Here is a 14,125-nt window from a genome sequence, read left to right on the forward strand (position 1 = left end):
GCTGCTGCTTACAACATTCTGATGTTTAATGATGTTTAATGCTGTCTCAGCTGCAACGCTGCTGATGTCATTGAAAAGAAATCAGAAGTAGATTGAAGCAGTTTAGAGTTACAACAAAGAAAATGTATCTTTTATTAGTCCATTACTTTTACACCAATAAAGACATTCAAAGTGCAGGTAAAGGTGTAGTATTCCTGGTATAATGTTAATATCGCCACATTTCATTTCCATGTTCTGTTTTGGCCGTGAATCGTGCGCGAACAGTAAAAATAGCCTCGCCTGCTCTCTCTAAGGCAGTGTGAATGCTCTAATCAGTTATCATGCATGCTTGGATGAACGCTCTGTGCCCAACACTAATGTGTGAATGCATCAGCAGTTACAAGATCGGACAAAGTGAAAACTATTCTTTGGTTGTTATATCACAGTTTTTGACAATTACTGAAACACTAAACCCTTTTTTCTCTGTATTACAGTGGTTCCCAAAGTGTGGGTTGGGAGTGGGACCCCCTGGGGAGTCGTGAGGCACTATAGCCTGATTTACACTTCTGCGTTGATCGACGGCGTACCTACGCAGAGGCCTACGCACCTAGCTGACGTGCACCTCCTCCATAATGTAACTATGCGTCCAATCAAAGCGCACCGCAAGCCCTGTGATTGGTCGGCTCAGCAGTATTGTATTTCCCGCATTAGCAGCACTTCCAGGATCCCGGTCATGGGACGCACATCGGCCGTGTATTTCATCTCCTCCTCTCTGTCCTTCATGTAATCATGTCTGTATGATAAACAGTATGTGGTGCTCATGGCCGCGTCGACCACTGCTGTGCAGGCGCAACGCAGGAGTATAACCAGCCTTAATGGGGGGTCGTGAGATGTCTTCCAGATTGTTTGGATTTTTTAATAATCCAAAACTGCATATTTAACAGAATATATCAACTAAAACAAAAGTTACATTTGAAATAAAACCTTGCAAATGAAAATGTTCCATTGGTTTTCTTCCTCTCTGTGTTGCCAGATGACTCCTGAGGTCAGGTTTAGGGTTAAAGCATCAGTAGCAGCATGTTAATTCTCAGCAGCACAGAAAACACAGCCACATGTGCATGTAGGGCTAATTTTCTGCAGACCAGCTAAATGAAGCAACATTTAATCACCTCGAGGGACCGCGGGGGTCTGAGTCTTTGGCACCTTTATTTTGGGGGGCCGTGGGCTGAAAAGTTTGTGAACTCCTGCTGTACTATTTGGCTGATGGTCTGAACCCATGTTTCAAATCAATGACACATTCATCAAATCTGAAACACATCCCTGCTCTCTAAAACACAACTCAACATGTCATTCAGGTTACTGGACTGGGCACGGAGAAAGAAGCAACAGTTCCAGTCTTTGTAGGATTCACAGCTTTCTTCAGTGTTGCTTTTCTAAACAAAATTGTTTCAGTGCAACACTGTAAGGGTCAAAGGTCAATCATTTCAGCATGTGCAAGTAAGTGTACGCTTAAACATTCCCTTATGAGGAAAGCATTTAACAGTACAACACTATACTACTGCTGTCATACAGGACTTTGTTGTGCTGTATATCAAACCTCTTTTCAACATGTGTTTCATGTAGACAAAGCTTTATAATCAAATCCAATATGTTGGCACGAGTAGCCAACGTATCACTGGGGGTCCTGTGAGCGCGTCAGAAACCTGACCCTTTGTGTAGCCATGAGAACGTGTGGGGTTCTGCAGTGTCACGCCTCCTCAGGGACACATAATACAAACATTTTCTAGCGTTACAGAGCGGCTTCAATGTTTTGTTTCAGTCTCAGCAGCACGAGCTGGGCATCCTGTTTATGTCACGGTTCAGCACAGGGCCCGTTTCTCTCATATTTTCCAGATGCAGGTGTTGTTGAACTATTACCTGTGTCTATCTGCACTATAATCTTCTTTCCTGAACATTAAAGAGTTTAATCTTTGTTTAGACGCAGTGTTAGGTCTATGAACAAAACCACTACATCGTGGAAAAGCTCAACAGTGGGCATGTTCATGTGGAGGTCTGCAGGACTCAGTGAGTGGATCATTTCTGGGTTTTACTTGTACTCATTCATCTAAACTTTGTGATACAGCCAGTGTAGATGCAGAGCATACACCAAGTACATACAGCATCTGTGTCTCCACATTTAGAAGTGCCCATTTCTGCACAGAGCAGCACAGTTACATAACTTCATAGACTGTTTATATGAAGTTAAAAGAACCTGCAGTTGATAAGTTATTAGGCCGTCTGTCTCAGTTCAACAACAACCACATGTAACGACTACAGTGACATCCAAATCCTTCTACTAAATGACAAGTCTGATAATTAGAAAATACTTTACTTTAGCCCACACAGTTCTCTGACTGCTTGTGAGCAATGGGGATTCATTACAGAGGAAGTGCTTCACCTCACAGTCTCAGTTTGGTAGCTCCAAAAAAAAACAGAATTCCTTGCTTAAGAATCAGTTGTGGAAAATAACCACAACGATTTCCGTTTGGTTTGCTGCCGTGCAAGGAGCTGTTGTTGTGCTGGAATAGAGGTTTAAATTGACTCAATACATCTACATCTACTGAAAAATAACACCCCACCACCTCAAAACAAAGCCATACATAAAGGAAGAGAAAAGGGAGGAGATAAACGGAAGCATTTCACAGGTAGAACCACGAAACACAGATACACAGATACATATCTGAAGTCATCAGAGGCCAGTTTGGGGTTTCTGGCTTCCACTTTTGTTCCTGAGCTCTCTCCCCATAGGAAGACTAATTCACTTAACAGCTGCTAATGTGTGTGTGTGTGTGTGTGTGTGTGTGTGTGTGTGTGTGTGTGTGTGTGTGTGTGTGTGTGTGTGTGTGTGTGTGTGTGTGTGAGTGAGTGATAGGAAGTGCCCTAGATTCTGACCTGGACTGTGTGTTGTTTATACTATTAGAGGATCAGGTATTCTTTCTTCCTCTCTTCTGTCTGTCAACAGCTGTTAAGTGAATTAGTGATGCCTTCACGAGCTGTCTCACTATAATGAGTTCAATTAGATAATCACTAAAAAGACACTTCAGCTGAGGATGAACAGAGTTGGTTATGGCTGTAGGGTTAGATAAGAAAGTAAACAGTCTAATAATAACAAAATAACAACAACAACAACAATAATAATAATAATAATAATAATAATAATAATAATAATAATAATTAGAATAATAATAATAATAATACTTTTATTTGTATAGCACTTTTCAATACAAGTAACACAGTGCTTCATAAAAACAGTAAATAGACAATGAAAGCAGAGGTAAAACGTTAGAAATTAGAATAAAGTCACAAAATAAAAGTTTTATTATAAAGGTATGTCTTGAGTGGAAAAATAAAATCAATCACTGATTCTGCAATTCTGATCTCCTCTGACTGACAAGCATTGTTCCTGACGCTCTATGTACTGAAGACTGTGCAGAAGTGAGAGGCGTTGGGCTCTCAGTGAGGTTGCATCCAGTCCAGCAATAAGAGAGACCTGCACAAGAGCCAGAGTTTGGTTTGTTCATACTGGGCTACATGAAAAATGAAGATTCCACTATATGATGTAAGAAACAGGTAAACATAGCCACATCACCCATGTATGCCTCATGTGCAGCGTGCTGGCTGCTGCCTTCTAAAGGCTGGTATATACTTCTGCGTCGCCCCTATGCAGCAGGACCTGACGAGGACATGAGCACCGCAAACTTGTGCGTTGATGTGTCCGTGTCGAGCAGCAATTCTCCTCCGAAACGCTTGAGGGTACACTTACTTGCACATGCTGAAATGATTGACCTTTGACCCTTACAGTGTTGCACTGAAAAAGTTTTGTTTAGAAAAGCAACAATGAAGAAAGCTGTGAATCCTACAAAGACTGGAACCGTTGCTTCTTTCTCCGTGCCCAGTCCAGTAACCTGAATGACATGTTGAGTTGTGTTTTAGAGAGCAGGGATGTGTTTCAGATTTGATGAATGTGTCATTGATTTGAAACATGGGTTCAGACCATCAGCCAAATAGTACAGCAGGAGTTCACAAACTTTTCAGCCCACGGCCCCCCAAAATAAAGGTGCCAAAGACTCAGACCCCCGCGGTCCCTCGAGGTGATTAAATGTTGCTTCATTTAGCTGGTCTGCAGAAAATTAGCCCTACATGCACATGTGGCTGTGTTTCCTGTGCTGCTGAGAATTAACATGCTGCTACTGATGCTTTAACCCTAAACCTGACCTCAGGAGTCATCTGGCAACACAGAGAGGAAGAAAACCAATGGAACATTTGCATTTGCAAGGTTTTATTTCAAATGTAACTTTTGTTTTAGTTGATATATTCTGTTAAATATGCAGTTTTAGATTATTAAAAAATCCAAACAATCTGGAAGACATCTCACGACCCCCCATTAAGGCTGGTTTATACTCCTGCGTTGCGCCTGCACAGCAGGGGCTGACGCAGACATGAGCACCACATAGTTGTGTCTCGATGTGTCCGTGTCGCACAGCAATTCTCCTCTGAAATGCTTGAGGGCAGTGTGGTCTCTCTGATAGCCGGTCGCCTGCTTCCGGCCCCGCTACCATCTCTGTTTACTTTTCCACAGAGATTCAGAGCGTGTTCTGTTAATCTACAGCTGATACATGTTGCTGTTTATCATACAGACATGATTACATGAAGAATAGAGAGGAGGAGATCAAATATATAGCCGGTCTGCGGGGATCCTGGGAGTGCTGTAAATGCAGGAAATACAATGCCGCCGAGCGGACCAATCACAGGGCTTGCTGTCCGCGTTGATTGAGCTACGAGTGTAAGTCGATCTTTACAGCAGAAATAAACATGTTTACAGCCTGGTACAAAAAACGAGTGTAGTCTGGATAGCTCATTTCTCGATCAGCACACACTGTACGTGGATGATTTTTTTTCTAACACGGCAATTGCGAAGATATTAAACTTATGAGTTTCCCATTATCAGAGGCACAGCTGACTTGATTGACAGGCGGGAACACTGGAGGCTCAAAGCCCGACTCTTTACTAGTGATGGGAATTCCGGCTCTTTTTAGAGAGCTGGTTCTTTTGGATCGGCTCATTACAAAGAGCCGGCTCTTTTGGCTCCCAAGTGGCTCCTCAGATTTTTTCTTGTTTAAATTAATGTGTGACCTAAAATAATGTAAAATTATATTTAAAATGAGTAACTAATGTAAAAACATACATTATATCAAATGTGTATTATTTATGAGGCTTTATTTATATACTCAACATGGAGCAGTGTGCTACAAAAATGTATTATAAAGTACAAAAACAAGACTCATCACAATTAGACAAAAAGGTCCAATCTCTGATTGCATGTATATTATTTATAATTTTAAACACCTTCATTAACAGCAGGTTCCCTTCACTGTCTTTATTCTTCACTTCTTGCACTGATGGATAAACAGTTCTAATGTCCATGACCTGGATGACTGAGATCCTAGACACTTCTAATGTGCCTTTGCAGGTTCTTTGTGGACCCTGATTGATGACACTTTCACCTTGCACAGTCCACACTCTGCCTTTTAATAGTCTATGCTGTTTCAATGTGTCTAAAGTTTACTGTGTTTCCTGCAGTCACTCGTTTTCTCACCTTTCCAGTGTGTTCTCTGTGTCGCGCACGTTCTCCCTCTCGTCTCCCTTCTGTTGGTGTTCTCACTGTGCTGTGTTTCTGTAACCCCTCCCCTCCCCGTTCTGCTCAATGTAGACACGTGAGACTTTAACAGAAAAAGAAGAGAAAAGTTAAAAAAAACGGCTCTCAGTCAGGAGCCGGCTCCCGTAGTTCACTTCAAAGAGCCGGCTCTTAGAGCCAGATCGTTCGCGACCGACACATCACTAGTCTTTACCTCGACAGAAGTTATGTTGCCTTCAGCATTTCCAATATGGCTCCCTTCGCAATCGGCTTCAAAACAACGCGTCAGAAACAGGTGGGTGACGTCACGGATACTACATCCATTATTTATACTTACCTATTTATACTATACCTATACCTATACTTATTTATACTTATCAGTCTATGGTAGGTACGGGAGTTACGCGGACCTCCGGCGTAGGCTATGCCGTCGATTTGACGCAGAAGTATAAATCAGGTTAAGTTTGTGGTATAAGGAGTGATTGTATTCGGAGAATAAGATGGATGCAACATTTGACATCTGTTCCCTTCTTGTCACTGCAACGATAGTGACGTGTCGTTCACGCTTTAAAGCAGGGGTGTCCAAAGTACGGCCCGGGGGCCAATTGCGGCCCAAGGTCCATTTATTGATGGCCCCAAGCTTCCATCTTAAAACGTGTTATTTATAGCACAGATATTAATCACATTCTGAATCATCTGTACATTTGCAGTTTCTTTCAAGCGCACAAAAAGACCAAAGTCAATCCAGAAACGTCTCAAAAAGCTTCATATGGACTACTTGTGTAAAGCCAATGCACTTGGAACTCTGCAAGACGGCAATAAAGAAGAAACACAAGAACTCTTAAAGTTGAAAGGTTTTCAAATGAATGTTTTTATCACGATGTGAAAATGTTCTTGACACAAAAGAGGACACAAGACAAGATCAAAATTATGAAATTGTGCAGAAAAGGCAAAATTTGGTGAATAAAAATAGTTTAGAACTCAGGAAAATAATTATTTAGTTCTTAAATTGTTGTCTGCTTGTCAGAAAAGTCTTAAAAACAACATGAAAAAGAAGTGTGGTGAAATCCAGATCATGACCATTATTTACAAAACTTATATCATCATATGGAAGACACCATAAAATTAGCACTTAAGGTAGCAAACCAAAATAACTAAAACATGGACGTGTTTTCTCCCACTCCTCATATGTTTAGACTTATTCTGTTGCCTTTAAGAACCTTTAGAGCTGCTAACCATTCTGATATACACATGTGATCCACTCCCTCTGAACATACAACAAGCTTATTATTAGAAAACAATGACACATCTATCCTCATTTCATGGGATTTTACACCTTACTCACTCTCTGTTCCCCTAGGCTCACTCGTGACCTCCATTTGTGCCACGATCATAAACATGTATTCTGATCACATGTCAGGAAGTCAGTGTTTGACATGACCGCTCAAAAGAGACACTAACTCTTGGGGTTACTCTGTATCCATATTTTCCTCATGGCCTCTGAACATTTGTCCATCAGTCCAATAATAGACGACATGTTTAAAAGATCTTCCACAGTCGTTCAATCACCCTCACTCGACACAGCTGATTTTACTGAGCAATAAAGGTGTCCCTCAGTCAGCGGTCAGGACTGAGGGTCATGATGATCACAGGTAAACACTGTCAGCCTGCTAGTGCTCTGTTTCTTTCCACCTCTAATGGCTTTAGCAGACTGACTGTGTTCACACTTTGGAGATGTAAAGAAAGAGGAGGGGTGAAGTAGGAATAAGAGAAAAGGGAAAATATTAGGAGATGAATAGATGAAAAACCACCTAAACAACCCTCCTACATCTTCACCTACCACACATTAGCTGATGTACTTCAACCAGTATCACACTTAACCTCCTCCTTTTTCTTAACCCTACAGAAATGCATCCTCCTTTTCTTTGTTTCTTGTCATGCAGGCTTCTTCAGGATATGAGTGAAGACATACCTTGTGTTTGGGGCTCTTAAGGTTTCAGAAAAAGCCTTTTAGAAACGTAAATGCTTCGTCTTCATTCATGAAAAATCACTCATTAGTACTTTCACTGCCAAAATAATCATAATCAGATTTAACCATGAAGTAAAACTCTGGGTTCAACTTGGAACGACCTTACAATCTCCTCTGTGTCTTTTCTGCTTTTGTACACAGGCGTTCCCAAACCATGCTGTACCAAAGCTCTGCAGCTTCCTTTATACTCTCACACCAAGCCAGACAAAGCAGTCCTGACATCTACACCTCTGTTACCCTCAGAGAAGTCTTGTGCCCATCATCTGTGCTGTGCTTTGTGAAGATTGCTGTGAGTGTTAATGTTACTGCTAATATCTGACACAGCAACCAAAAGCTAACTGTAACCTTTACTTATAGTTATCAATACCTGTTATCAGTTACTGCTGCATTGTACTGCTGCAGCCAGCTCAGTTTAATAAAGTCTGGTGTAGGGCTGGGCGATAATCGATAACAATAAAAATTGTGATACAGTTTTTCTTAATATAAATAAGACAAACGTGCGATAGAAATTCGATAAATTTGTGCCTGTAATTACACCCTCTAACCACTGGAAATGGAGGGGATGCTACAGTGCCTTAAACACGGGTTACCACCCAGCATTCAACAGAAGAAGAAGACAGCATTTAACAGCCAATCATGATGCAGGGTGAGAGGTAGGCAGGGCTTAAAGACGTATGCAGCAGAATGTAAACACGGCTAACGAGCGAAAGCACCACTGAAGAAAACTCAAGAAAACTCAAAAACTACCAGCTCAAAGCAGAGTCGTTAGTCTGACACTGAGTCGACTCTGCATTAACTATTAACTTATTCCAAGATACTTTCAGGATGTGGGTAAAGGAAGAGCACAGAGGCAACTTCTGCTGTGCATTTCAAACACGTTTAATGTCCACTGTGATCGAAAGACAACTGAACACTGAATAAGTGATGCATTCACTGCACTGCAAAATAAAACTTCACAAAAATCTCATCTTACACAAAAGACCTGCTTCCTGTTTGCACTGTAAAAAATGATGGATTCAAGACGCTGATCACAGAACTAAATCCAGATACAAGCTAACAAACCATCCAGTTTCTTCAACTTTTCCTCAGGACCAAAAATCTGCATTTAGATTTAAATGAAATAATGATCTCATATTGATTGTGATAATTTTATTGATATCGACTGATATGAAAAATGTTTGCATGATAACTCCTTTTTCAATATGGCCCAGCTCTAGTCTGGTGTAACTGTCTGAAGAGGCACAGTGATCTCTTTGAAACACGGTACACTCTTTAAAGAATGTTTGAGTGAGTCCAATACATCTTTATATCAAAAGCATTAGGCTGACTGCCAGCCCAGTCACAGCTGCTCACTTCAAGATAACACATGTCATGAGAAGAGTACAATATCACTCCCACATGTTTTCCTGGCTTGTCTGTTCGATCACATGCTGCCCATATATCCTCATTCAGAAATGCATGTTCAGTGTAAATGTGTTTGCAGCTCAGTCTGAATGTGTGTGCAGTTCAGTCTGTGTGTGTGTGTGTGTGTGTGTGTGTGTGTGTGTGTGTGTGTGTGTGTGTGTGTTTGTGTGTGTGTGTGCGTGTGTGTGCAGTTCAGTCTGTGTGTGTGTGCAGTTTAGCCTGTGTGTGTGTGCAGTTCAGTCTGTGTGTGTGTGTGTGTGTGTGTGTGTGTGTGTGTGTGTGTGTGTGTGTGTGTGTGTGTGTGTGTGTGTGTGTGTGTGTGCAGTTCAGTCTGTATGTGTGCAGTTCAGTCTGTATGTGTGCAGTTTAGTCTGTGTGCAGTTTAGTCTGCATGTGTGTGCGGTTTAGTCTGTGTGTGTGTGTGCGGTTTAGTCTGTGTGAGCGGCTCAGTCTGCATGTGTGTGCGGTTCAGTCTGTGTGTGTTTGCGGTTCAATCTGCATGTGTGTGCGGTTCAGTGTGTGGAGTTCAGTCTGCATGTGTGTGTGCAGCTCAGTGTGTATGAGGTTATTAAAGAGTTGAAAGGGTGTGTTGCATGGTTGGCATTCACCACCTCATAGAGAGTCATGTGATACAGTTATTAACATTAGCTCTGCTCATCTTACCGTTGTGATTGAACTTTTTCAACTTTAGAGACATCTGCAGGTTTAAAGAGTGGACTCTGGATTATTTATTGATGTCATAAAGCATGTCAGTCCAGGGACAGAGCATGGAACACATTCTCCTTTCTTTTTGTGTCATAAAGAAAAGCTTTTGACAAAGTTCATAGTCAGATTCCTTCTCTTTGTCCTGTTCCAAGTATCTGCTGGTAACCTGTCAGTCTGTGAACGGCTGTCTTGTGTTGTAAAAACAAAGCTGCATGCATCTAAGGATTCAATATTTAGCGTCTGTTTGCCTGAAGAGTTCATTGGAACCATGATGTCTTTAATGCACATTGCTGAAGGAGCTGGTCGTAGTAAACAAACTCACCCAGCAGCAGTCTGTGTTTGCATACAGAATATCAAGCATAAATATTTGTCATTTCAGATTCTCTTTGAACATAACTTCTTTGGGAACTCATGCTCATTTTCTTTTATTGTGCACAGGTCAAGGTCACATCGAGGTCAGAAAAGAAGACAGGTAAGATGGGCTGTGTGAATAAATGACCCCGGTGTGTTGTCTGCTGTCACATTCACTCAGATGAAGACATCAAGAAATGATTTACTTCCACACTAACACATCAGTCAGTGCACAACTGTGAGCAACAAGTTCAACATCAAGGTGACACAGCCTCTCAAAGCTACAAAGACAAACTAGAACTGTCACCTTTACAACAGCTCACTGTTCATTTCACTGTAAATAAGGAGAGTAACACTTAGCTTCTGCAAATGTTTGAAATGCTAGTTAAACACTTATTAATGAGAGTCTCCACAATAAAGACAGAAAAAGCAGCCTGTTAAAGTTGACATCAGAACATATGAGAGCTCTTAACAAGCTCTCAGAGTAAACACCACAAAGACTCACCTGGAAGTTTCTCCAGAAGAGAAAAAAAGTTCAGCCAAAGGAAAAATAATACCCCAAACTAGTCCTTCAGGCTGGACCGCAGGCTGGATGGACAGATTTTAACCAGAGAAACATTTAAAAAAAAGTATCCAGATGGTGTTTAAGTCCAGTCGTTGTTTGGAGTCTGTAAATCCACTGAGGTCTGCAGGAGAAGGAGCCGGATTGAGAGCTGTGTGTGTGTTTGTGTAGACAAGTCCGGCCGCCTGTTGGTCCTTAAAGCATCTGGATTTCAGATTAACTTCTTTCTTCTTCCGTTCTGTAACTGTGCAGTCAGGAATGCTGCTTCTCCATCCCCTCCTACACCTACGCTCCCTTCTTCACCTCCTACATTCATCCCCTCTCCCTCTCTAACCTCTTTGTGCTGTGCAGTGTTTCCCACCTCTTGCTGTCCTCTGATTCTCTACTTCCATTTCACACACGCTGGTGGAGTCATCCTCACTTTCCCGTCTTCTCTCAGTTTATTCTTTCTTTCTTGTCCCAGCTGTTTACCGCTCCTCTCACTCTCTGCTTCTTTCTGTTTTACCACTTTGCCTGTTTTTTCTCTCTCTCTCTACACAGTCTCATATTTCCAACTCTTCACCTCCCTCTTCCTTTCTTTTCAGCCTCTTGAGGTACATTACAGCTTTGGAATACAGATTAGCCAATTATAATGATCTTTCTATAGATGTCAAGCCTGTGCCGGCGGCTACACACACTGACACATACTTTGCCAATGTTGGCAGGCAGTCTGTATTACTAATGTGATCAGGCCAGAAATATTTACAGTGAATCAACTAGGATGAGAGGGTTTTGACAGTACAATTGCCCTGAAAGCTCTGATACTGTATGTAATACCTGCAGCCCTCCAACACAAAATCTTGGCTTTATTGACAAAGCAGCTTGCAGGCTTGAAGTTCTTTATTTCATGCAGGAATGTAAAGTCTGGGCTATTCACTACACATAACAGCTTCAAATGAGCATGTTGGCGATGTTTGTTTGATCTTGTTACCCTGCAGAAACACTTTACTTTACTCACCTGCACATTTATTTCCAGATTGAAAACAAATCTAAAGAAAAGATCTTTTGTCGGCTCAGAGCTCTTTTGTTCACGTGACCTGATTTTTCCTGTTCTTTCAGATTACATCCCTCAGGAATGAGAGAGTTAAAGCTATTAATGTGTGGTCCTGCAAGCTGAAGCTTGAGAAACCTTAGGAAGAGACACTAAATGAACCTTGAGGTTGCTTTTTTGTTCCCTGAAATCAAGTCACTTATCATTGCAGCCTGTTTCAAGACCTCAGAATCACACCTCCTGTTCCAGAGATTCAGATTAATCTGCTGATGGGCTTATTGACAACTGCATAAATAAATGAAGCATCTCTGTGAAACTCTCAGTGTTTCATATCTAAAAATGAAAAAACAGACATGACTATGTAGTGGAAATCACTGCATTAAAAACAGACATGACTCTTTAGTGGAAGTCACTGCATTAAAAACAGACATGACTCTGCAGTGGAAGTCACTGCATTAAAAACAGACATGACTCTGTAGTGGAAGCCACTGCATTAAAAACAGACATGACTCTGTAGTGGAAGCCACTGCATTAAAAACAAACATGACTCTGTAGTGGAAGTCACTGCATTAAAAACAGACATGACTCTGTAGTGGAAGTCACTGCATAAAAAACAAACATGACTCTGTAGTGAAGATCACTGCATTAAAAACAGGCATGACTCTGTAGTGGAGATCACTGCATTAGAAACAGACATGACTCTGTAGTGGAGGTCACTGCATTAAAAACAGACATGACTCTGTAGTGGAAGTCACTGCATTAAAAACAGACATGACTCTAGTGGAAATCACTGCATTAGAAACAGACATGACTCTGTAGTGGAAATCACTGCATTAGAAACAGACATGACTCTGTAGTGGAGATTACTGCATTAAAAACAGGCATGACTCTGTAGTGGAGATCACTGCATTAAAAACAGACATAACTCTGTAGTGGAGATCACTGCATTAGAAACAGACATGACTCTGTAGTGGAAATCACTGCATTAGAAACAGACATGACTCTGTAGTGGAAGTCACTGCATTAGAAACAGACATGACTCTGTATTGGAAGTCACTGCATTAGAAACAGACATGACTCTGTAGTGGAAGTCACTACATTAAAAACAGGCATGACTCTGTAGTGGAAATCACTGCATTAAAAACAGACATGACTCTGTAGTGGAAATTACTGCATTAAAAACAGACATGACTCTGTAGTGGAGATCACTGCATTAGAAACAGACATGACTCTGTAGTGGAGGTCACTGCATTAAAAACAGACATGACTCTGTAGTGGAGATCACTGCATTAAAAACAGACATGACTCTGTAGTGGAGATCACTGCATTAGAAACAGACATGACTCTGTAGTGGAGGTCACTGCATTAAAAACAGACATGACTCTGTAGTGGAAGTCACTGCATTAAAAACAGACATGACTCTAGTGGAAATCACTGCATTAGAAACAGACATGACTCTGTAGTGGAAATCACTGCATTAGAAACAGACATGACTCTGTAGTGGAGATCACTGCATTAAAAACAGGCATGACTCTGTAGTGGAGGTCACTGCATTAAAAACAGACATGACTCTGTAGTGGAGGTCACTGCATTAAACACAGACATGACTCTGTAGTGGAAGTCACTGCATTAAAAACAGACATGACTCTGTAGTGGAAGTCACTGCATTAAACACAGACATGACTCTGTAGTGGAAATCACTGCATTAGAAACAGACATGACTCTGTAGTGGAAGTCACTGCATTAAAAACAGACATGACTCTGTAGTGGAAGTCACTGCATTAGAAACAGACATGACTCTGTAGTGGAAGTCACTGCATTAAAAACAGACATGACTCTGTAGTGGAAGTCACTGCATTAGAAACAGACATGACTCTGTAGTGGAAGTCACTGCATTAGAAACAGACATGACTCTGTAGTGGAAGTCACTGCATTAAAAACAGACATGACTCTGTAGTGGAAGTCACTGCATTAGAAACAGACATGACTCTGTAGTGGAAGTCACTGCATTAAAAACAGACATGACTCTGTAGTGGAAGTCACTGCATTAAAAACAGACATGACTCTGCAGTGGAAGTCACTGCATTAAAAACAGACATGACTCTGTAGTGGAAGTCACTGCATTAAAAACAGACATGACTCTGTAGTGGAAGTCACTGCATTAGAAACAGACATGACTCTGTAGTGGAGATCACTGCATGGGCTTAAAAAAATCACCTCTTAATTGAAACCAGTTTTCATGAACACAGTCCATTGCTGCATCCACAAAATCAGTTTAAAACTGAACCCTGTAAAAAGGAAACCATATATAAACCTGATCCAGAAACACAGGGTCTTATCTGAACCTGAGCCCTTAAAGATGGACTGAGGTGAAGTGGAAAACTGTCCTGT

This window comes from Notolabrus celidotus, chromosome 8 (assembly GCF_009762535.1).
Source record: "Notolabrus celidotus isolate fNotCel1 chromosome 8, fNotCel1.pri, whole genome shotgun sequence".
NCBI classification, from domain to species: Eukaryota; Metazoa; Chordata; class Actinopteri; order Labriformes; family Labridae; genus Notolabrus; species Notolabrus celidotus.